Source organism: Odocoileus virginianus, unplaced genomic scaffold (assembly GCF_023699985.2).
Source record: "Odocoileus virginianus isolate 20LAN1187 ecotype Illinois unplaced genomic scaffold, Ovbor_1.2 Unplaced_Contig_13, whole genome shotgun sequence".
Classification (NCBI taxonomy): Eukaryota; Metazoa; Chordata; class Mammalia; order Artiodactyla; family Cervidae; genus Odocoileus; species Odocoileus virginianus.
In genome coordinates this window covers 773,899-798,322 of record NW_027224330.1, presented here as the reverse complement: position 1 = coordinate 798,322, position 24,424 = coordinate 773,899, and the positions used below count along the sequence as shown (strand labels likewise).

The following is a 24,424-nucleotide window of genomic DNA, read 5'->3' as shown; positions in this document are numbered from 1 at the left end:
TGCATTATTTTATGTTCAAGAACTTATTGTGTTATTTTCATTTTATGTCTGTTCAACAAAAATAGTTACTGATCTTTTCAAATTAGATTTTAATCTTTAGTACCTAATACTGTAACTGTCCAGTTCACTTTATTCATGTTTACCCACTGACCATAATTGATTTTGTTCATTCTCAATTACTGATTCAGAGATTTTATATATGAAGAAATTAGAACTACAAGGTTCTTTGCATAAAGGAACTGGAATGTTCTTTTTCTATTCATTTGAGTAGAAAATGTTCCAAATTCTATTCATTTGAAAAAAATAAAATATAACAAATACTCGAAAATCTGAGCTATTTTTTGTAGAGTCAAATGAAATAGATAACTGTTGTGTAAAAGTAGCTCTTACATGAATATTTGAAAATATGTCTGCATTTTGAGATTTTTAAGAGAACCCATTTGACTTGAAGGTTTTTTTTCAGGATTTTTTCCCCCAATATTGATAGTTTTCTTTGAAAGTCACTAATCATTGCAGACATGGAGGTGGGGGATAATGTAGTATTCCATCCATCGGTGATGATTCATATTACATTCTGCTAAAAAGAATAGCTCTGAGGTTCTCTCTCTTTTTTCCTTTTTGGTCATTTATTTCTTGTTTTTTAAAGGTATTTTTGATGTTTTAAATAATTTTCTCTTCATTTTTGTGTAAAGTCTTCCACTTTTTTGTTATAATAAAATAAACTTATTGAAAACACTGCATTCTAATAAACTTATCATAAATTTTATTGCATTTGTAATATCTAGGGAAAAGAATAAAATAATTTGATATGTTATAGTATATAACCTATGTTGGAAAGAAGCAGAAACTTTAACACACATGTCATTTTGGTACTGACCAAATTTTCACACTAAAAATTAACAATTCTTGTGATAAGATGGGTGGATCATTATTACAGTAATTTCTGATTTAAGTTAATATTTACCTTTGGATTATTAATTACTCACTCAGTTCAGTTCAGTTCAGTCACTCAGTCGCGTCCGATCCTTTGTGACCCCATGGACTGCAGCACGCCAGGCCTCCCTGTCCGTTACCAACTCCCAGAGTCTATCCAAACCCATGTCCATTGAGACGGTGATGCCATCCAACCATCTCATCTTCTGTCTTCCTGTCTTCTGTCATCTCATCTTCCCCCCTTTCCTCTTGCCTTCAATCTTTCCCAGCATCAGGGTCTTTACAATGAGTCTGCTCTTCACATGAGGTGGCCAAAGTACTGGAGTTTCACCTTCAGCATCAGTCCTTCCAATGAACACCCAGGACTGATCTCCTTTAGGATGGATGGGTTGGATCTCCTTGCAGTCCAAGGGATTCTCAAGAGTCTTCTCCAACACCACAGTTTAAAAGCATCAATTATTCGGTGCTCAGCCCTCTTTATAGTCCAACTCTCACATCCCTACATGACCACTGGAAAAACCATAGCCTTGACCAGACGGACCTTTGTTGGCAAAGTAATGTCTCTGATTTTTAATATGTTGTCTAGGTTGGTCATAACTTTCCTTCCAAAGAGTAAGTGTCTTTTAATTTCATGGCTGCAATCACCATCCGCAGCCATTTTGGAGCCCCCAGAAATAAAGTCAGTCACTGTTTCCACTGTTTCCTCATCTATTTGCCATGAAGTGATGGGACCAGATGCCATGATCTTAGTTTTCTGAATGTAAACATGCTTACACAATGATTCATATCAGAATTAAAGCAACTTCCAGATTTGAATAAGGATTCAGCAATATTTTTATGTTGTAGTAAACAAAAAGCAAATAGTACAAACTACCATAAAATATATGGTATTGCATAAATATAAGCAATTTATTTTATAAATTGCTTAATAAATATAAGCATTAATGCTTAATGCTTAATAAATATAAGCATTTATTGCATAAATATAAGCCATTGCACTAACACCAGGGAGAGATTTTTTAATTGTATGAATATGCATACATGTATACATACATACTAGATTAGATAAATAGGTAGGTAGTTCAAGAAGATCAAATAAAAAATAAAAAGAAATTATAGAAAAGTTGATGGATGTATCAGTTTGGATCTCTGTCTCTGCTTTAGAAGCACATGTTTTGATAGGTGTTCTAAAATCAATATTATATTTTGAGTATCAAAACTTTAGTTTATTAAGCTTACTCTTTCTTTGTAAATCCAAATAGAATGATGTATATTGATCTTTCTACCCTAACAGAGAAATTTATCCCATTTATTGAAAGTTGGTCATAATAAATATATAATTCATCTATTTGGGATCAAACACTTATACTAAAAATATAAAATATAAATGTTTGCAATGAGTAGATAACCTGAAATGTGCTAGGCTTGATCTGAGGAAGCAATGAGTCTATGCTTTCAGTGAAACAATAATTTCATCTCTAACTTACATTCTCCCTCTCTCCTAAAGCATCTGCAACAGTCACAGGGAGTGGTTTGGAAGGCAAATCTCCTGTCTAATCATTATGTACCATCTGTTGATTAAATCTTGACATTGCCCCGCTTCGGCCTGGATAATTTATTTCAAGAATAAGCTTATCTATTCAATTTTTTATTCACTTAGTTATATCTCAGGATGTTCTTCAGTCACCATCAAAGGTATTTTTCATACCACTTCACAAAATGCTCAGATATACAAGAACCATGCTGGTGACCAGAGTTTAGTCTCAACCTCTCCTTTCCCCAGGTCCATCTCTTTATGTGAGCTTTTTTTTTTTGTTGTTGTTGTTGTTGTTTTTCTCCTTTTCACTCTCTTTCCCTTTTTTCTCCCTCCCTTTCCTTCCTCCTTTCTCTTTATTGTCCTTCTTTCCATATGACACAGAAAGAAGTAAATTTTGGCCAGGTGTCTATGAAAAAGCAGAGACATTACTTTGCCAACAAAGGTCCATCTAGTCAAAGCAATGGTTTTTCCAGTATCGTGTATGGATGTGAGAGTTGGACTATAAAGAAAACTGAGTGTTGAAGAATCAATGCTTTTGAACTGTGGTGTTGAGAAGACTCTTGAGAGTCCCTTGGAGTGCAAAGAGATCCAACCAGTCCATCCTAAAGGAGATCAGTCCTGGGTGTTCATTGGAAGGACTGATGTTGAAACTGAAACTCCAATACTTTGGCCACCTGATGCCAAGAAGTGACTCATTGAAAAGACCCTGATGCTGGGAAAGATTGAAGGTGGGAGAAGGGGATCACAGAGGATGAGATGGTTGGATGGCATCACTGATTCAGCAGACATGAGTTTGAATAAACTCCGGGAGTTGATGATGGACAGGGAGGCCTGGCGTGCTGCAGTCCATGGGGTCGCAAACAGTCAGACACAACTGAGCAACTGAACTGAACTGATCTATGAAAATGGAAGACCAGCCGGAAAACCTAAAATGGTGAAACAAGTGACGTGAAGTAAAAGTTGCTCAGTCGTGTCTCTTTGTGACCCCATGGACTATACAGTGCATACAATTCTCCAGGCCAGAATACTGGAGTAGGTAGCCTTTCCCTTCTCCAGGGATCTTCCCAACCCAGGGATCAAACTCAGGTCTCCCACACTGCGGGCGGATTCTTTACCAGTTGAGCCACAAGGGAAAGCCAAAATGGTAAAGAAGCAGAATGTGTAATACTAATCTTGCTCATGCAGTTAATGACAACATAACTTTTATATGGTTTACTAGCATTTCTTTTCTTTTTTTTTTCATTGTACTAATAGATCCATTGATATTTCACAATATTCTGTATTTGGAACTCAGATTTTAATGTCTCAATTTCATTTAGATTATCTGTATAAATGGTTATTTGAAACATGGAAAATTTTCAAGTTATTCAATTTAATTAAAACATATCTAATGTTAGCCATAATTAAAGCTAATGACAGTAATTGGATTATTTTGGGAAAAAGGAAGGATACTGTTCTTTAATTTATAAAGATGCCATTTGTGATTGTTCGTGAATGTTTGATTGCTAACACATTTTATTTAGAAGTATTTGAAAATGCACAATGTACAAGAAAATTAGTGAAAGTGTATATAATCACAGCGGCTTCTTTTTAGAATTGTATTGAAAAATGCAAAAGTTGAAGGAAATACTCCTGGGTTTATACACTATTCTATTGCGGAAACAGTTTTATTCCTGTTCTTGTTATTTCTCTAATTTTCTAACATTCTCTTTGTTATACAGAGTTTGAATTTGGTTTTTCTACCACGTGTGGTTACAATGTGTTTCCAGTGGAAGCAGTTGACTTCCATAAACCAAATTATTAATTCCATGGGCATGCTCTTAGGGAAGTATTATACAACCTCTGCTCATAGCTCTCCACTGCATAGTGATTCTATAAACAGATACAATGCTGATATGAAAATGACATATTTTATCTAAAGCTACAATGTTACTCTATGCATTCCTTGAAAAGACCAACAATAGCCTCTTTGACTGCAGTTTATTAAAAATACTACCTGATTAAGAAAAAATACTACCTGATGATCTTTCTTTCTACAAATAAATACAGAGAGATCTTAAAAGACCGACTGAAGACACTTCACTCTATGTACAATTGGCATTCTTAACCCTTTCAGCCAAACAAAAGCTTCAGTATTTTTTCATAAACATTTCACACTTTGTTTATTCTATCACTGAGTCCAGTTGTTTCCAGATTTTGTCTATTCTCAATAATACTACTGTAAACATTCTTAAATACATCTTTTGAGGGAACACATATTAAAATCATCTTTGCCTTCTATTGGAGTGGACCGTAAAACAAATAAGGGGTAGGATACTCATTGCTGTGTTGTACCTGGGGATACAGAGACTGAATTATGTGGCTGGCGAATACTTCCTCTTGATGTGCTGTTTGAATATATAAAGATACCAAAATGAAAGTTGCTTAGATTCACACAGTATTCTCTGGCTTGTCCCGTAAGTGCCTCACCTTTTCATTCATCCTCAATATATTTAAGACATTTTATCAGTTTCCAGCTATTGTTATGAAACAACTGTATCAAACTGCAGCCAGATATTCTAATCTTATCTTTTAGTTTGTCCTCTATCTTTGGGGCTATAGCTCAGTGTCTTAGTTATTCAGCAGCACACAAATGATATAAACAGCCTTCTTATGTCTTACACTGGAAGAGACCGTTTTGAACTTTTTATTACAAAATAAAAATCCAATTGACTCTTCTTAATATAGTAAAGTATTTACACATTTTGGGACTGTTTGGAAAGTGATATAAATTCTTTCACATGATCTGAATATTGGTACAAATGGCATTCAGAACATTCCCTATTATAAAGAACTACAATTTGTACAAGCGGAATCTTTCCATTACACAATCTCAGTTTCCTTAAAGTTGTTTTATTTTCCTGTTTTAAAGTTCAGCCTTTAATTTTATCTATTTCAATTTTCTTTTTCAGGAAATATAACTAAGAAGAGTTCTGAGAGAATATCCTCATTTGTCCTGCTGTGATTAAACAAGGCTACTGTATTTTGTAAGTTCATCTATTTTTATCTCAGTAAAGAAAAGTTTCTGCTTCAGATAACCAGGCTTCTTTTTTTCTTTTAGAATTAGAGTTGAATTTTGATTTAGTAGAAGAGTTAATTGATTTTATTTCATTTTTTAAAAATTGCTATTCTTTTATTTTATATTCTTTTACCTAAATTTCATTCAATTTCAATGAATACTGAAAAGCATCTCCTTGTCTGATGAACTCTGCTTAACTGTATCTATTAGTCAATATTTTGATGACTTGTGATAAGAACTTTATCAGTTGGTGAGTTCATTTTAAAGGGCAATATTCTCAGCAATAGTGATTTGGCCAGAGTGGATATATTGGTAATTATAATGTCCTGTATGTCACTGAACAAATATTTTCAGTTTGATTTGTAACAACTACTTCTTGTAGCCTGATGAAGGTTATTGAATACTGACCACAATTGGTTGTTACTAAACTTGGATTTTACATGCAAGGATTATCCATTATGATGTACACTTTGTCTAACTTTTGTGTATTTTCCATAATACAAGGCAAACAAAAACTACTATGTGGAGTCATGAGTGACATTATATTGAATGTTTCCCAAACCTTCAAATTTACAACTTTTCTGATTATCTCATGATTGAGAATTTTACTATTTCAGTTTCTAAAATGCAATATAAAGCAAATAGACTTCTCCCTCTTTCACAAACTGCCTTCTGATATTGATATAAAATAGCCACCTTGCCTCTAGTTACTTTTATGACTCACCCAGGAGACAGAGAATGTGCTACATCTCATATAATCTGGTATTTGCAGCTTCTTATTTTCTTGCCTGTCTTATGTTTCATTTTCATTGCTTTTTATTCAAGTAGACATTTCCACTAAATAAGATAAAAGTTATGTGATACCCCCCTGCAATAAATATATGAAAGGGTCAACTGGATGAAAAGATATATCTGGAGATCTGTAATAGTGGCACAATGGCCATTCCAAGTGCATTCAGTGGAGTTATTTTGTTGCCCAGTATTTTTAAGCAAGCTGAATTAATGCTGAGTATGGCCACATGAAAAACACACTCTAAAATTAGAATAGATTTTATAAATGTATACAGTATTTAGGAAGGCATAAATTAGAAAGGTCTTGAAACTGGTGGAGAATCACTTACAAAAAACAAGAGGGAAGTTTTATAAACAAAATTACTAACACATCTCATGACAAAAAATAAGGATTATGTAGAACATTAACAAAAATCTTTATCTTAAATTTAAACTAATACACAGCAATTCCACTTTTTTTCAAGTCCTATCCATTTATGTTATTATTTTTCTCAATGGAAATCATAAAGTTTTCCCCAAAACACACTGCATTTATTAAAAAGGGTAAATTTTCTATTTTTATTAAGGATTTCTCTGTGCATTTCTCCCTCTTAAATTACATTTTTATCTTTAAATAGCAGTAGCATTGAGATGAGTTTCTACAATTTTATATTAATAAGAAATATTTGTTCAATATTTACTATGTATCAAGCCCTATACATGAAAAATGGCAAAGAACAGTTTTGAATATGACCTTCACCATCTTATCAGGGTGAAAATATATTTTTGATTAGGATTTCACAGAAGTGTTCTGTTCCCCAGTCACTATATCAGACCATGCACGACTAAGAAATCCAAGTTGGGAGATGTGTTGTTGCTATTGTTCAGTTGCTATGTCATTTCCAACTCTTTGTGACCCCACGGACAGTAGAACTCCAGTCCACCACTCTAGTGACACTTCTCTGTCCACCACTATCTCAAAGAGTTTGCTGAAATTCATGTCCATTGAGTTGGTGATGCTATCTAACCATCTCATCCTCTGCCACCCCCTTCTTCTTTTGCCTTCAATCTTTCCCAGAATCAAGGTCTTTTCCAGTGAGTCACCTCTTCACATCAGGTGGCCAAAGTATTAAAGCTTCAGCTTCAGCATTAGTTCTTCAATTAATATTCAGGGTTTATTTCCTTTAGGATTGACTGGTTTGATCTCCTTGCTGTTCAAAAGGGACTCTCAAGAGCCTTCTCTAGTATTATAATTTGAAAGCATCAATTCTCTGGCACTCAGCCTTCTTTAAGGTCCAACACTGACATACATACATGACTACTTGGGGAAACAATAGCTATGACTATATGGACCTTTGTTGGCAAAGTGATGTCTCTGCTTTGTAATATGCTATCTAGGTTTGTCATAGCTTTCCTTCCAAGGAGCAAGCATATTTTTAATTTCATGGCTGCAGTCACTATCCACAGTGATTTTGGAGTCCAAGAAAAGAAAATCTGTCACTGTTTCCACGTTTCCTCTTCTATTTGCCAGTAAGTGATAGGACTGGATGCCATGATCTTAGTTTATTGAATATTGAGATTCAAGCCATATTTCTCACTCTCCTCTATCACCTTCATCAAGGGGCTCTTTAGTTCCTCTTCAGTTCAGTTCAATTCAGTCGCTCAGTCATGTCTGACTCTGCAACCCCATGAATCGCAGCATGCCAGGCCTCCCTGTCCATCACCAACTCCCGGAGTTTACTCAGACTCATGTCCATCGAGTGGGAGATGCCATCCAGCCATCTCATTCTCTGTCATCCCCTTCTCTTCCTGCTCCCAATCCCTCCCAACATCAGGGTCTTTTTCCAGTCAGTCAACTCTTCACATGAGGTAGCCAAAGTATTGGAGTTTCAGCTTCAGCATCAATCCTTCCAATAAACACCCAGGACTGATCTCCTTTAAGATGGACTGGTTGGATCTCCTTGCAGTCCAAGGGACTCTCAAGAGTCTTCTCCAACACCACAGGTCAAAAACATCAATTTTTCAGTGCTCAGCCCTCTTTATAGTCCAACTCTCCCATCCATACATGATCACTGGAAAAATCATAATCTTGACTAGACGGACCTTTGTTGGCATAATGTCTCTGCTTTTCAATATGCTATCTAGGTCAGTCATAACTTTCCTTCCAAGGAGTAAGCGTCTTTTAATTTCATGGCTGCAATCACCATCTGCAGTGATTTTGGAGCCCAAAAAATAAAGTCTGACACTGCTTCCACTGTTTCCCCATCTATTTCCCATGAAGTGATGGGACTGGATGCCATGATCTTAGTTTTCTGAATGTTGAGCTTTAAGCCAACTTTTTCACTCTCCTCTTTCACTTTCATCAAGAGGCTTTTTAGTTCCTCCTCACTTTCTGCCATGAGTGTGGTGTCATTGGCATATCTGAGGTTATTGATATTTCTCTCGGCAATCTTGATTCCAGCTTGTGCTTCTTCCAGCCCAGCTTTTCTCATGATGTACTCTGCATATAAGTTAAATAAGCAGGGTGACAATATACAGCCTTGACGTACTCCTTTTCCTATTTGGAACCAGTCTGTTGTTCTATGTCCAGTTCTAACTGTTGCTTCCTGACCTGCATATAGGTTTCTCAAGAGGTGGTCCTCTTCACTTTCTGCCAATAGAGTGGCATCATCTTCATATCTGAGGTCATTGATATTTCTCCCAGCAATCTTGGTTACAGCTTGTGATTTATCTAGCCCAGCATTTCTCATGGTATACTCTGCATATATGTTAAATAAACAGGGTGACAACACACAGCTTTGACATACTCCTTTCCCAATTTTGAATCAGTCTGTTTTTCCATGTCTGGTTGTCACTATTGCTTCCTGACCCACACAAAGGTTTCTCTGGAGGCAGGTGAGTGGTTTGATATTCCCATTCCTTTAAGAATTTTCCACAGTTCATTGTGATCTACACAGTCAAAAGCTTCAGCATAGTCAGTGAAGCATAAGTAGATGTTTTTCTAGAATCCCTTTGCTTTCTCAATGATACAACAAACGTTGGCAGTTTGGTCTCTGGTTCCCCTGCCTTTTTTAAACCCAGCCTATTCTGTAAGTTCTTGGTTCACATAGCACTGAAGCCTAACTTGAAGGATTTTGAGCATAGACTTGTAGCATGTGAAATGAGCACAATTGTATGGTAGCTTGAAATTATTTGGCAGCTCCCTTCTTTGGGATTGGAATGAAAACTGACCTTTTCCAGTCCTGTGGCCACTGCTGATTTTTCCCAGTTTGGAGGTACAGAGTTATTATTAGAACTTAGGTTTGTTAGAAAGAATTTTAAGATCAGGAACAAATATGTTCTTGGCTTTGTCAAACACTTCTTGATTGCTCTGAATACTTGTGGTCTATTCAGCAATGAAGAATCTGGAATGTGCAGAGAAGGTACAGGGAAGAAATAAAAATCATGATTATATATTCTCAGTAATAGAATCATAGTATCTCTGATGAAAATTTTAAAGAAGTAGAATGGCTTCACTTGAAAAAGAAAGCATAGTGAAATAACTGAATATTATTCTTCAATGTATATGAAGAAATATTACAAAAATTATTTATTTGGAGTGATTAAAAAATAAAAGTACGATAAACCTGTTTTATTAATAGTGAGAATTTCCATGCTGAGAGAATGTTTTAAGCACTAGAACCACCACAGACATAACTTTGAAAGACTTTTCAAACAACACAGATCTTACTTTGCATAGACTATCTGAGGGGAAAAAAATGCTAATCCAGCATGAAATTTTCCAAACCTAGGATTATATGATCATACATTAGTTACTGCTTTACATTCTGTAATAGATCATTAGTGTCAATCAACAGTGGCTTTGCTTTTCTAAGGTCATACAGAGGAGGAAGCTAACTGGTTTAGCAAAATTTCTCCTACTCAACTATGGCCATTTGAATAACTGTCAGCTCCCTGATGGAGAATTAATATAGCTTTCTCTAAAGATGTGAAGGATAGTCAAAGTGGACCCTCTGCCTTTGGAATGATAACTTCCCTGGGAGCTCTACTAATTTCATATGGCTGAAATTCATCCAAACAGATGTTTAAATGAGCACATTATAAAAATAAGATCTATCTTTCTGCTGTCCATTATAGCTCTTCCCTTGTAATATCTATCAACAGAGACTATTTTTTTCTGGTAGTTTAGATCATGAATGTTTCTAGCTTAGAAATCACTCTATCTTCTGTCTTATACTAGTTATTTCATAGGCTTTCATTTTTAAGAAATTCAATAGAGATAAAATCATGCAAATCAAAACCACAATGAGGTACCATTTCACGCTGGTCAGAATGGCTGCTATCAAAAAGTCTACAAACAATAAATGCTAGAGAGGGTGTGGAGAAAAGAGGACCTCTTACACTGTTGGTAGGAATGCAAACTAGTACAGCCACAATGGAGAATAATGTGGAGGTTCCTTTAAAAAACTGAAAATAGAACTTCATGTGACCCAGCAATCCCACCGCAAGTCATAAACACTGAGGAAACCAGAATTGAAAGAGACACATGTACCCCAGTGTTCATCACAGCACTGTTTACAATAGCTAGGACATGGGAGCAACCTAGATGTCCATTGGCAGAAGAATGGATAAGAAAGCTGCAGTGCATGTACACAATGGAATATTATTCAGCTATTAAAAAGAAAGTATTTGAATCAGTTCTAGTGAGGTGGATGAAACTGGAGCTTATTATACAGAGTGAAGTAAGTCAGAAAGAAAAACACCAATACAGTATATTAACACATATATATGGAATTTAGAAAGATGGTAACAGTGACCCTATATGCAAGATAGCAAAAGAGACACAGATACAAAAGAACAGACTTTTGGACTCTGTGGGAGAAAGCAAGGGTGGGATGATTTGAGAGAATAGCATTGAAACATGTATATTACCATATGTGGAGTAGATCACCAGTCCAGGTCTGATGCCTGAGGCAGGACGCTCCGGGGCTGGTGCACTGGGGTGACCCTGAGGGATGGGATGGGGAGGGAGGCGGGAGGGGGGTTCAGGATGGGGAACTGATGTAAACCCATGGCTGATTCATGTGAATGTATGGCAAAAACCATCGCAATATTATAATTAGCCCCCAATTAAAATAAATTAATTAACTTAAAAATCAGCTTTATGTTTTTATTTCAATTAAAAAATAATTCAAGCAAATTAATATTTGTGCTAAGAACTGTGTGAAACATAGGAAAAGTTCAAAAGATGACCAATTATTTCGAATGACTAGTCTCATTGTGGAGAAAAATCGATTATATACAAATTAAATGTAGAAATAAAGCCAGCAGAAAACACAGGTTCTGTTATAACCCTCTGACTTCCTGAAATATTTTAAGCCTATCCTTTGTATGCCACATACATGGTTAAAGAGATGTAGAAAGGAACAATGAATTAATGAATAAAGTGCCGCAGTTATTCAAGAGAGTCTATGTAACTAAATCTGAGAAATGAAATACAGGGAAAACTAAAGAACTCACATCACATACAGTATAAAGTAAAAACAGACTTGGCTTAAGAATTTATTTAGTATGTAATGATAAATTCCAACTTTTAAAGGTCTTGGAAAGCAAATTTTATAAGAGTAGCGAGCAGGAAAGCTCAGAAGGTAAGATTAGTCTAAGCCGGGAAAGGTGTTAACTCCATGCTGGGCAGCCTGCATTTTATTCAATGGGAAGGTTAGTCACCAGAGACATTTCACTGAAATCATCTCCTAGTCAATTCCTGAATACCTGACAAGGGAAAAAGGGTGAGAAAAATAAAAAATGATGTCATACTTTTAACTCTGAATAACTGGAAAAAATGTGCTATGGGAGATGGAAACATGAAAATTAATAGATGAGGGTGAAGAGGGCAGTTTGCATGGTTGATGCAAGAAGTGAAATTTTCCAATTTTTGTAACGGCCTCATCTTATTTCCCAAGAGTGTCTTATCTCCACCCACATTTTTATTTCAAGCCTATTCCTTTTGCTTTTAATGTTATTGGAAACTTTGATACTAAAACAAATATATCATTTTTATTCACATTTACTTTATACTGTTACTGCACCTCTAGTCCATCTAAAGTGAAATTTTAAGTGAATAAACTTAGAAGTTCTTGAAGTGATAAAAGAATTGTTCATTCATTTTGGAGTAGTTTTTATTCACATGAAATCCAGAGTTGACATTCAGGAGTAATCTGAACAGTTTGTTTTATAACAATGGGGACATTGTAGAAAGAAAATGGATTTGATTCCATGTTCCACTGACAAAGATTCTTCTCACTTTCCTGAAAGAGAAAAACATTTGGTCACAAAGAGATAGTTATGAGGTCGAGGCCTAGTAATTTCACGGGTTAATTTGCACACTCACTAATAAACATCTATTTATGATGTGGCTAGAAAGCACTTGAATATTCTCTGAGGAAGACAAAACTATGCTTGTCCTGACATTTTAAAAATTTATTTAGCCATCTGTATGTCTTCTTTGGAGAAATGTCTGTTTAGATCTTTGGCCCATTTTTTGATTGGGTCATTTATTTTTCTGGAATTGAGCTGCAGGAGTTGCTTGTATATTTTTGAGATTAATCCTTTGTTTCTTCATTTGCTATTATTTTCTCCCATTCTGAAAGCTGTCTTTTCACCTTGCTTATAGTTTTCTTTGTTGTGCAAAAGCTTCTAAGTTGAATTAGGTCCCATTTGTTTATTTTTGCTTTTATTTCCAATATTCTGGGATGTGGGTCACAGAGGATCTTGCTGTGATTTATGTCGGACAGTGTTTTATCTATGTTCTCCTCTAGGAATTTTATAGTTTCTGGTCTTACATTTAGATCTTTAATCCATTTTAAGTTTATTTTTGTGTATGGTATTAGAAAGTATTGTAGTTTCATTCTTTTACAAGTGGTTGACCATGTCAATGTATGGCAAACACACTACAATATTGTAAAGTAATTAGCCTCCAACTAATAAAAATAAATAAAAAAAAAAACAAAAAAATAAAAGTTTATTTAGGTATTTAAACAATATTTGTAAAAATATACATAGTGTATATGAAAGAGAGTAGAACAGATGGTATAGATACCTACTGAAAGAAGTTGACATAAAAGAATGAAAAGCAACTTCAGTTCAGTTCAGTCACTCAGTCGTGTCCAACTCTTTGCAACCCCATGGACTGCAGCATGCCAGGCTTCCCTGTCCATCATCAAATTTCTGGAGCTTGCTCAAACTCATGTCCCTCCCCAGTCAGTGATGCCATCCAACCATCTCATCCTCTGCTGTCCCTTCTCCTCCTGCCTTCAATCTTTCCCAGCATCAGGGTCTTTTCTAATGAGTCAGTTCTTTGCATCAGGTAGCCAAAGTATTGGAGCTTCAATTCAGCATCAGTCTTTCTAATGAATAGTCAGGTTTGATTTCCTTTAGGATTGACTGGTTTGATCTCCTTGCGGTCCACGGGATGCTCAAGAATCTTCTTCAACACCACAATTCAAAAGCATAATTTTCTTATTCTAAATTATTTTTTACTAATACTTAGGGAAATAATAAGTTGATTTTCAAAAGTATCATTTATGTTTTTGATGCTTTTGAAAATAAACAATATTTCCCTAAGTATTAGTAAAAAAACAATTTAGAATTAAAATATTTATTAGTGAGTTTTCAAGAGGATTATGAAGAACAGGGAGATGGATACATGTGGATTCTTGTGGGGCCTCTGCTACCAGCTGTGAGAGACTGGAATCGATAACAATGATTTTAGCAAGACAAACTAATTTCTTATAATCTATTCTTCATCAGTTTCTACCATTTTACTTTTAACATATATTTTTAATCTTATTGTTGTCAAGTCACCCAGTCATATCTGACTCTTCGCAACCCCATGGACTGTAGCACACCAGGCCTTCCTGTCCACCATCTCCCAAAGTTTGCCCAAGTTCATGTCCATTGCATCAGTGATGCCATCCAGCCATCTCATCCTCTGATGCTCTTCTCTTCTGCCCTCAGTCTTTCCCAGCATCAGGGACTTTTCCAATAATCAGCTGTTCTCATCAGATGATCAAAATACTGAAGCTTCCACATCAGCATTATTCCTTTCGATATTCAGAGTATTCAAGATTGATTTCTTTTAATATTGACTGGTTTTATCTCCTTGCTGTCCAAGAGACTTTCAGGAGTCTTCTCCAATGACACAGTTTGAATATCATTAAATCTTTCTAATTTAAAAGTCATTTGATGACTAGAAATAAAAATACAACATATGAGCCCAAACCCAGTGATAAAAATGAACTGAGCACAAAATTGGACTGGAGACTTTTTAAATCAATCAATTCAGTTGCTCAGTCATGTCCGACTTTTTGCAACCCCATGGACTGAAGCACACCAGGCCTGGCTGTCCATTGCCAACTCCCAGAGTTTACTCAAACTCATGTCCATTGAGTCAGTGACGCCATCCAACTATCTCATCCTCTGTCATTCCCTTCTCCTCCTGCCTTCAATCTTTCCCAGCATTGGGGTCTTTCCAATCAGTCAGTTCTTCGCATCAGGTGGCCAAAGTATTGGAGTTTCAGCTTCAGTCAGTCCTTCCAATGACTATTTAGGACTGATTTCCTTTAGGATGAACTAAAGGAAACTTTAGGAGACTTTTTATGTCCAAACAAAACAAGTATGCTGTGTATAGCTTTAGACTGTTAGCCTAACCTTGTCTAAATGAAGAAAGGATAGCAGTTCATCGAGAGAATCATCTTTCTTCCCCATGTGTCATAAGGATGCTTACACAATTCAATTACATAATGACATATATTCTCAGCAGCAACTTTGTAAAATATATGAAAAGTCTTCCACATATGGTTGGTTGTTTCCTATATAAGCCTTCGGTAGACACCTTGAACAAAACTTAAATGCAATTATACAAGGAAATAAAGTGGTTATGGTAGCATTCTGATTATTGAGAAACACTGGAAAGAAGCCTGAAGTATTGTGAAGGAGTAAGTAGTTGACAGCTTAGACAATTATCTTAGAAAAATATCAGCTATCTAAGCAAGTTTAAGGTAGGGGTTTTATGGTAATAATTAAGTGAAGTTCTAGTGAGAGTCTGAAGGGCAGGAATTCTTCATTACTTTCTGAAAAAGCACCTCTATGCTCTAGAGGTCAACCATGTTGTAAACAAGATGTTTCACTGTGACAATTAAAACTTGTTAATTCATTCACTTAGGCAACACATTCTATTTGGTAGTATATTTTGCTGGCCATTCTATTCATTACCAGAAGTTGAGGCACCCCTGTGCAATATGAAAATTTTTGTCTGGAAGAAATTATAAATGGGTAAAAGATTGTTTAAAGGAAATCTAGAAGTTTTATATGTCTTTGTCTTAAAGATCTGATATAAGATCTTGAAGATATATTACATACCATCAACACAGTAAAACCTGTTTACTCTCTTAAGGACCTTAATCTGACTGAAATTCCATTGTCATGAATCTGATAGTTAATTCAGTGTCCAAGTAGAGTGATGGAAGTGTGTGCATTTCACCTGCTCTTTATTTCTTTCTCTCTGTTTCATGCCAGAGAGTTATGACCCTTTAGTCTTTTGTAGTAAAGCTCTGAATGCCTCTAAATGAGAAAACATTGTTATGTAACATAAGTACAAGTGAGTAAGTATAAAATCAGAAGTCTCTAAAAGGAAAATTCATTTCTTTCCAGTTAGAGACTAGCATATAGACTAGAGATAAATATAGTAAGCATCAATTCTAAAAGTAATAAAATTTTATTCATTATTCCTTATCAGCTGTACCAATATTCTTTGTTAATTAACAGAAAGACACATCTCTTCTTTGTTCACAATTACAATCAACTGCATAATTGGGCATCTATGAGACACACTACTAAATATATAAAATAGATAACCAACAAAGACCTGGTATATAGAACAGGCAACTATACTCAATATCTTACAATAACCTATAATAGAATGTAATAACTACATAATTATATATATACACACACATATATAATAGAATCACTTTGCTCTACACCTGAAACTACATTATAAATCAAATATATTCCAATGTTTTTAAATTAACTAAAAGAAAATAAACAGAATAAAAAAAATTAAGTTCTTTATTTTTATTGCCTTTTAAAAATTCACACAATGTGAACACACAAATTGCTGATATTGTAGCCCAGGAACAATATTGACAAAATTTCCTTTTAAATAATTTATTCATTTAAAAATACTTTCTTTAAGTGTGACAAACTCTAATTTGCTTCCTCTGCATAATTAACCAATGAGACTTTATATTTCATCTGTCTTAACATCCACATTAATCAATTCATCTTCTGTCCTGCTTTAAACTTGATATTGAATAGGGTTTTATACATCATTGCTTCTTAGTATGCCTCAGGTAACTGGCCGTATCCACTGCAATAACTTATATAGTACTTCTCTGAGAAATTCAGAGGGAATCTCTCAAGGAATAGATCTTGTCTCAAACTCATTTTGTTTCAGTGAAGTCATTATCAACATTGAAGATGTTTTAAAAAAGAAATATATGAAATCCCAGAAAATGAAAATGAAGTTTTTATATAAAACCAACAGACATTTAGTAGTATTTCATGTAGCCTCAAATTTTCTTAACATTAATGTTATACTCTCTAACATTAAATAAATGAAAATTAGCTCCTTGCAAATTTATGTATAACAGAATAGTACATAAATGTCAATCTGCTGAGATATTCTGATTTTTCTAGACAGTTGTTCTACCTTTGCTAACTCTCTGAATCTTCTGTGGATGAAAGATCATTTCCTTTTTAATGTTGCTTAAAATCCTGGTTTCAGAGTTCTGTTATATTTTGGGGAGCCTGTGAATCAGAGCCTTTTCAGTGGTGACAAACACAGGTGTTTGTGTGTTGAAGGTTCTCTACACAAAGCCAACATTGGTGATATTTCAAATACTAAATTTGGAAATGGATGTCTTTTCTGCTTTGTAATGGTACAGAAAATTCTACATCATTTAGAGCCAAAAGGAGGAAAATTTGACTCCAAATGATGTAGAGGTTTCTGTACTTTTCCAAGGATTAGTTTGAGTGGTTCCTCAGTGTTGTTAGTCTGAAGAAAAAATGGCCATGTGTTTAAATGCATTACTCCTTATGTTCATAGTCAGATGAGAGATAGGAAAGTAGAAAACCAGCCTCAACTATTAAAAACAAGACAAAACAAAAACCAGTCAAAACAATTTTGCACTGCATTCAGATCTTGATCTAAGCATGCCACTCTCATATGATTGAACAGAGAATGTAAACATCTCCATTCTGAAGTGGCTGGGAACGCATTCTTGTATATTGGTGCTGTTTTTCTGTCACTTGTGCCATGACACAAAAACCCACATTAAATTCTTAAAAAAAAAATGAACAAACAAAAAAACCCAAAAAACAATTTTAGATTAAGATTGAATTTTACACCACAGGATAAGATTGAAGTGTATAATGAACATACCTAGAAGAATTAAATTATTCTCTTGAATTGAGTCATGACACTTTAGGACTGCTCTGCAATTATTCTTTTTCACCCTTAGAAACAAACACTTCCTGGAACTTTTTTTTTTCTTTAATGTGGACCATTTTCAAAATCTTTATTGAACTTTTCACAATATTGCTTCTGTTTTCTTCTTTGGCACATTGGAACGTGAAGACTGAAACACTAAATGGCCAGGAAAGTCCCTTCCTGGTACAATTTTCTATTTGTTTGTTTGTTTCCTTTTCTTCTCTCCATTTCAGGGTTGTCTTCCTGAAATATCCTAACCTGAAACTATTAGATGTGTGATATGTGATGAAATATGTAACTAAACTGTGATTAAATTGTTTTATTGTCAAGTTAACTTACATAGCCTTCTCAACCTGAAAATGTCAGCCAGTACCTACTTTTGAAGTTAGAGTAAATGTTAGCTAATTTAATGACCTTATAGTTCAATTCAGTTCAGTCACTCAGTCATGTTCAACTCTTTGCAGCCGCATGGACTGCAGCATACCAGGCTTCCCTGTCCATCACTAACTCCCAGAGCATTCTCAAACTCATGTCTATTGAGTTGGTGATGCCATCCAACCATCTCATTTTCTGTTGTCCCCTTCTCCTCCCACCTTCAATCTTTCCCAGCATCTGGGTCTTTATCAATGAGTCAGTTCTTCGTGTCAGGTGGTCAAAATATTGGAATTTCAGCTTCAGCATCAGTCCTTCCAATGCATATTCAGGGCTGATCTCCTTTAGGATGGACTGGCTTGATCTTGCAACCCAAGGGACTCTTAAGAGTTTTCTCCAACACCATAGTTCAAAAACATCAGTTCTTTGGTACTCAGCCTTCTTTATGGCCCAGCTGCCACATCCATACAAGATTACTGGAAAAACCATAGCTTTCACTATATATATGGACCTTTGTCAGTAAAGTAATGGCTCTGCTTTTTAATGTGCTGTCTATGTTGGTCATAGTTATCACCTTACAGATGTCATTCAGTAGACCTTATAGTGGCTTATAATAATATGAAAATTTGTTTTAAAACAGGGTTTCTTAATATAATTATGTCCTATATCAGTTAGTATTCAGTCATAGAAGTTGAAAAATTGAAAAAAAAAAAGTATATATTTATTTTAAGAGCTTTTAATAAGAATTTACAGAATTGTAGGAGCTGGTTAATAAATGTCATTAGGGTCACTATCTTTGCATATGGTTCTACAGTTTAAATCCACAGGACAAGCATCTGGGACAGGAGACGGATGTAAAGTGGGAAAGAGCAACCATAACTCACAAGCATCTGCTGAAACCAAGTGAAATGGGTTGGAAGTCATGTTAGTTCATATTTTTCAATGCTTTCAACCTTGGTAATATAGGTGCCATTCAGGAGAAGCTGAGGCCCATCACGATCACAGAACTAAATACTTAGATGGTCCAGAAGAGGTTAAAGGAGGATGACCAGATAAGAAGCGCTATGTATGATCTGCAGAGACAACTGATGACTCTGCTCATACTTCCCAATAAGAAACAGCATGGAGGAGAACAAGACGGTGGAGGAGTAGGACATAGAGTACCTCTCTTTTCATGGATACTTCAGGAATACATCTTCAGAAACAGAAGTGCATGTAGAACACCAGCTGAGAGCAGACAGGAATACCTGACCAGCAGAAAAGAATATAGAATCATGCAAAATTTGGTAGGATGAAGGAACTAGGGGGAAAGCAGGAGTGTTAGTAGGACTGGACCTGCCCCCAGTGGGTGGGGGAACTGAAGCAGGGGTCCACACCCCACACCAAGGCAACTGTCTGAATCAGAGGAGAAACATTTAAGGCTGTGAATGAAACAGCTGATCTGTGGCAATGTAAATGGAATGAAAATCAGACAGTTCTTGCACAGCCATAGATATCCCAGGCAGGAATGCTGGTCCCCTGAAAGGTGCAGTGGCTGGGAGTTTGAGTTTAGGGATTGTGGAACAATCCCAGGGCGAGGACTGCTGTTGACTGCAGAGAGACTAATTGAGGGGATGTGAGGGAGGAGATTGTGGTGGGAAATGCCTGTGGAGGAAAGCCAGGCAGCCATGGAAGCAAGGCGATACTGCTGAGTCATGCATAGGGGGTGGAGCCATCACCATAGCCTCTCTCTCCCCACACACACCAGCATTGGCAGCTGAACAATAGAGAGGCTGGCCCATCAAATGCCTGATGCACTGAACTACAGAGTAGGACCCCTCCCAGGGTGCTCCTTTAAGTGACTGATGCACCAAACTGCAAAGAAGGACCCCACCCACGATGCCCCTTTAAGTCCCTGACACTTCCATCTACAGAGTAGGATCCCAGCCAGAGGGACCCTCTATGTGCCTGAAGCACTGAACAACAGAGAAAGATCCCAGGTAAGGGAGTCCTCTAAGTGCCTGAATGGGCAGAGTTATAGAGATAGACTGGCCAAAGAGGCCTTCTAATCACCAGTTACAAGAGGTCAAAAAAAGACTCTATAGGGCCATAGCTCCTGCAGTGGAGGCAGGTTGTGTCCCTGCACACTATGCACCTCCAGGGTCCCTGCAGGTCAAGCAGCTTCACCACCTTCAAGCTCAACTCTCACTGGGGCAGAGTTGCCACAGGCAAAAATGTCTTGCATTTATGCACGCAGGGTTGCTTTGGTCGTGTCCAACTCTTTTTGACCCTGCAGACAAAGGACTGCCATGCTTTCTCTGTCAGGGAGAGGTGTTATCCAGGTAAGAATACTGAGTGTACTGGCCAATATTGGTTGTCCTGCCCCTTTAGAGCACTGTATTTCCTGCTTCCTTAGCTGCCAACTCCCCTGAGTACCTGGTGCTGCCAGAACCCCTGTGACCCAAGCAGCTGCACCACCTCCACACCTGGCCCTCACAGGAGCAAACCCAAGTCCTCCAGGGCAGCCTCAGGAGCAAACTCCAGTGGACGATCCACATGCAGAGGTGGAAATAAAACCACAAGTGAAACCCAGGGGCAGTGTGGCTAAGGAAGAAGACCCAAAACCTTCCCACCAGCTGTACAAGCTGCAGATTAAATCCACATGATCAACTAGGCAGACTCTGTGTCTATGGAATATATAAAAGGACATTGAGAGCTCCCACAAAAGAAAATGCACTAGTTCTGATAGCTGTGGACATTGGAGGCAAGAACACACAGGAGTAGGACCAGATTAGAATCTGAGCTGCCCCCACAGCAGGTCCAGAGATCAGCACAGTGTTGGAGGGCATCCTAGGGAGGTAAGGTGAACTCTAAGTCCCAGCGAGGGAAAGGACTCTTACAGCAGTGACTCAAGTCTCAGTCACATTTTTTATTGTTGCTATAAACCTCTGCGTCTATGTTGGGCATTTGTAACACTGTGGAATTTTCCTTTATTTATTTATTTATTATTTTTTCTTTTTTTTATATTTAATTTTTAAACCTATTATTGATTTTTCTATTATTTTACTCCTTTGCTTTTTCTACTTTTATTTTCCCCCTGTAGTTAATCTTTAACATATATAAATCTTCTTTATCTACCTCTATTTAACTTTGCATATCTATTCTTTCTTTTCTTCTCTTTCCTCTCAACACATTTTTTAGTTTTATTTTATTGCTTTATTCCCCAATTGACACCTTGCTTTAATTTTGGTTTTGAGTTTGTGCTTTAGCAAAGTGGTTTTATTCTAGTAGATATAATTTTTGGTTTCTTTTATTTGCCAGGTCAATCAATTGTACTTTATTTTTGTTGGAATGTTTTGATTTTATTTATAGGTGTTTATATATATTTATATATTCAATCACACTTTTTATTGTTGTCATAAACCTCTGCCTCTATGTTGGGCCTTTGCAGTTCTGAGTTTTCATTCCCCCCTCCCCATTTTTTTCTTTATTCTATCATTTTTTTCTGTTCTATTTTTTATCACTTTGATTTTTAAACCTATTATATTTTTTCTACATTTATTCCTTTGTTTGCCTTTCCTACTGTTCTTTTCCCCTTGCAGTTAATCTTTAATGTATATAAATCTTCTTCATCTACCTCTATTTAACTTTGTATATCTATTCTTTCTTTCTTTCCTTTCCTCTCAACATATTTGTTAGTTTTGTTTTCATTGCTTTATTGACTCTTGGCACCTTTCTTTAGTTTTGTTTTCCAGCTTGCACTTTATCTAGTTAGCTTTGTTCTTAACTGGTAAATATAATTTTTGATTTCCTTTGTTTGCCAGATCAATCTACTGTACTTTATTTTTGTTGGGTTGTTTTGACTTTGCTCATGGGTGTATATGTATATGTGTATATTCCATTACTTTAATTATTATTTTCCTGATTTTGTAACTGCATTTTGCCTGGGTTCATCTTTGGTTACTCATTTATGGATATTTGTTTTAATCTCACTTAATGCCATAATCACTTGTGGAATCTCCATTCTTGACCAGAGATCAAGCCCTGAGCCTTTGGAGTGAGAGCACTGACTCCAAGACCCTGGACTACCAGAGAACTAACCCTAGGAGTATCAAATAGTGAGAACTCACACAAAGGAAACCACTTGAGCACAAGAACCAGCATCCCCCAACCACCAGTAGCAGCCTGTGCAGGACTCCTCATCTAAACAACAAACAAAACCAAAGTACAAATCCAATCATCAGCAGACAGGATTACCACCTCTATCAGCCCAGCCCATCAGAGGAAAAACAGACAAACAACAAAAACTCAGCAAAAATCTCACCCTATACAAAGCTTACACAAACCACTGGACCAACATTAGGAGGGCAGAAACCAAAAGGAAGAAAAAATTCAACCTTCTTCAAGGAAAGAATTCAACTTTCCTTGAAGCCTGGGAAAAGGAACCTCAAACAAAATAAGTTTTAAAAAAGAAAAAGGCAGAGAAATACTACACAAATGAAGGAACAAACTAGAAACACAAAAGTCCAAATAAATGAAGAAGAAATAGGCAAACTACCTGAAAAATAATTCAGAATAATGATAGCAAAGATGATCAAAAACCTTGAAAACAAAATGGAGAAAATGCAAGAATCAATTAAAAAATACTTTGAAGAATTAAAGAATAAATATACAGAGACAGGGTTCACATTAAAAATACTCTGGTATGAATCAATAGCAGAATATCTAAAGCAGAAAAATAAATCAGTGAGCTGGAAGATAAAATGGTGGAAATAACTTCTGAAGAGCAAAATAAAGTAAAAAGAATGAAAAGAACTGAGGATAGTCTCAGAGATATCTGGAACAATAACAAAACAACCAACATTGGAATTATAAGGATCCCAGAAGAAGAAAGAAGAAGAAAGGATGTAAGAAAATTTTTGAAGAGATTATAGTTGAAAAATGTCCCCAAATGGAGAAGGAAATAGTCAATCAACTCCCAGAGGAACAAAGAGTCCCAAATAGGATAAATCCAAGGAGAAACACACCAAGACACATACTGACAAAAGTAACAAAGAAAGAAATTTAAAAGCAGCAAGGGAGAAGCAACAAGTAACTTACAAGGGAAACCCCATATGCTTAGCAGCTGATCTGTCAGCAGAAACTCTGCAGACCAGAAGGAAATGGCAGGATATGTTCAAAGTATTGAAAGGGAAAAATCTACAAGCAATATTACTTACTGTACCATGCAAGGATCTCATTCAAAATTAACGGAGAAAGAAAAAGCTTTTCCAAACAAAAGTTAAGAGAATTTAATACCAAAACAAGCTTTACAACAAATGCTAAAGGGACTTATATAGTCAATAAATACAAGAGAAGAAAAAAGACCTACAAAATCAATCCCAAACAATTTTAAAAATGTCAATAGGAACATATAGATCAATAATTACTTTAAATGTAAGTGGATTAAATGCTCCAACCAAAAGACATAGACTGGCTGAATGGATACAAAAACAAGACCCATATATATGCTGTCTACAAGAAACCCACTTCAGCCATCTCTTCCTCTGCCATCCCCTTCTCCTCCTGCCCCCATTCCCTCCCAGCATCAGTGTCTTTTCCAATGAGTCAACTCTTTGTATGAGGTGGCCAAAGTACTGGAGTTTCAGCTTCAGCATCAGTCCTTCCAGTGAACACCCAGGACTGATCTCCCTTAGGATGAACTGGTTGTATGTCCTTGCAGTCCAAGGGATTCTCAAGAGTCTTCTCCAATACCACAGTTCAAAAGCATCAATTTTTCGGTGCTCAGCTTTCTTCACAGTCCAACTCTCACATCCATACATGACCACTGGAAAAACTATAGCCTTAACTAGATGGACCTTTGTTGGCAATGTAATGTCTCTGCTTTTTAATATGCTGTCTAGGTTGGCCATAACTTTCCTTTCAAGGAGTAAGCATCTTTTAATTTCATGGCTGCAATCACCATCTGCTGTGATTTTGGAGCTCAAAAAAATAAAGTCTGACACTGTTTCCATTGTCTCCCCATCTATTTCCCATGAAATAATGACACCAGATGCCATAATCGTAGTTTTCCGAATGTTGAGCCTTAAGCCAAGTTTTTCACTCTCCTCTTTCACTTTCATCAAGAGGCTTTTTAGTTCCTCTTCACTTTCTGCCATAAGGGTGGTGTCATCTGCATATCTGAGGTTATTGATATTTCTCCCAGAAATCTTGATTCCAGCTT

General features: G+C 36.2%; 1 protein-coding gene across 3 annotated transcripts in view; it reads left to right on the top strand.

Annotated features, from left to right (window-relative positions):
• Positions 1–24,424, top strand: part of MARCHF1 (membrane associated ring-CH-type finger 1) — a 1,143,673-nt gene that overhangs the window by 351,291 nt on the left and 767,958 nt on the right. For all 3 annotated transcript variants that reach the window (XM_070464065.1, XM_070464068.1, XM_070464067.1), the window contains one exon: positions 5,422–5,496. The gene's annotated coding sequence lies outside the window, so the exon portion shown is untranslated. The remainder of the gene's footprint in view (positions 1–5,421; positions 5,497–24,424) is intronic.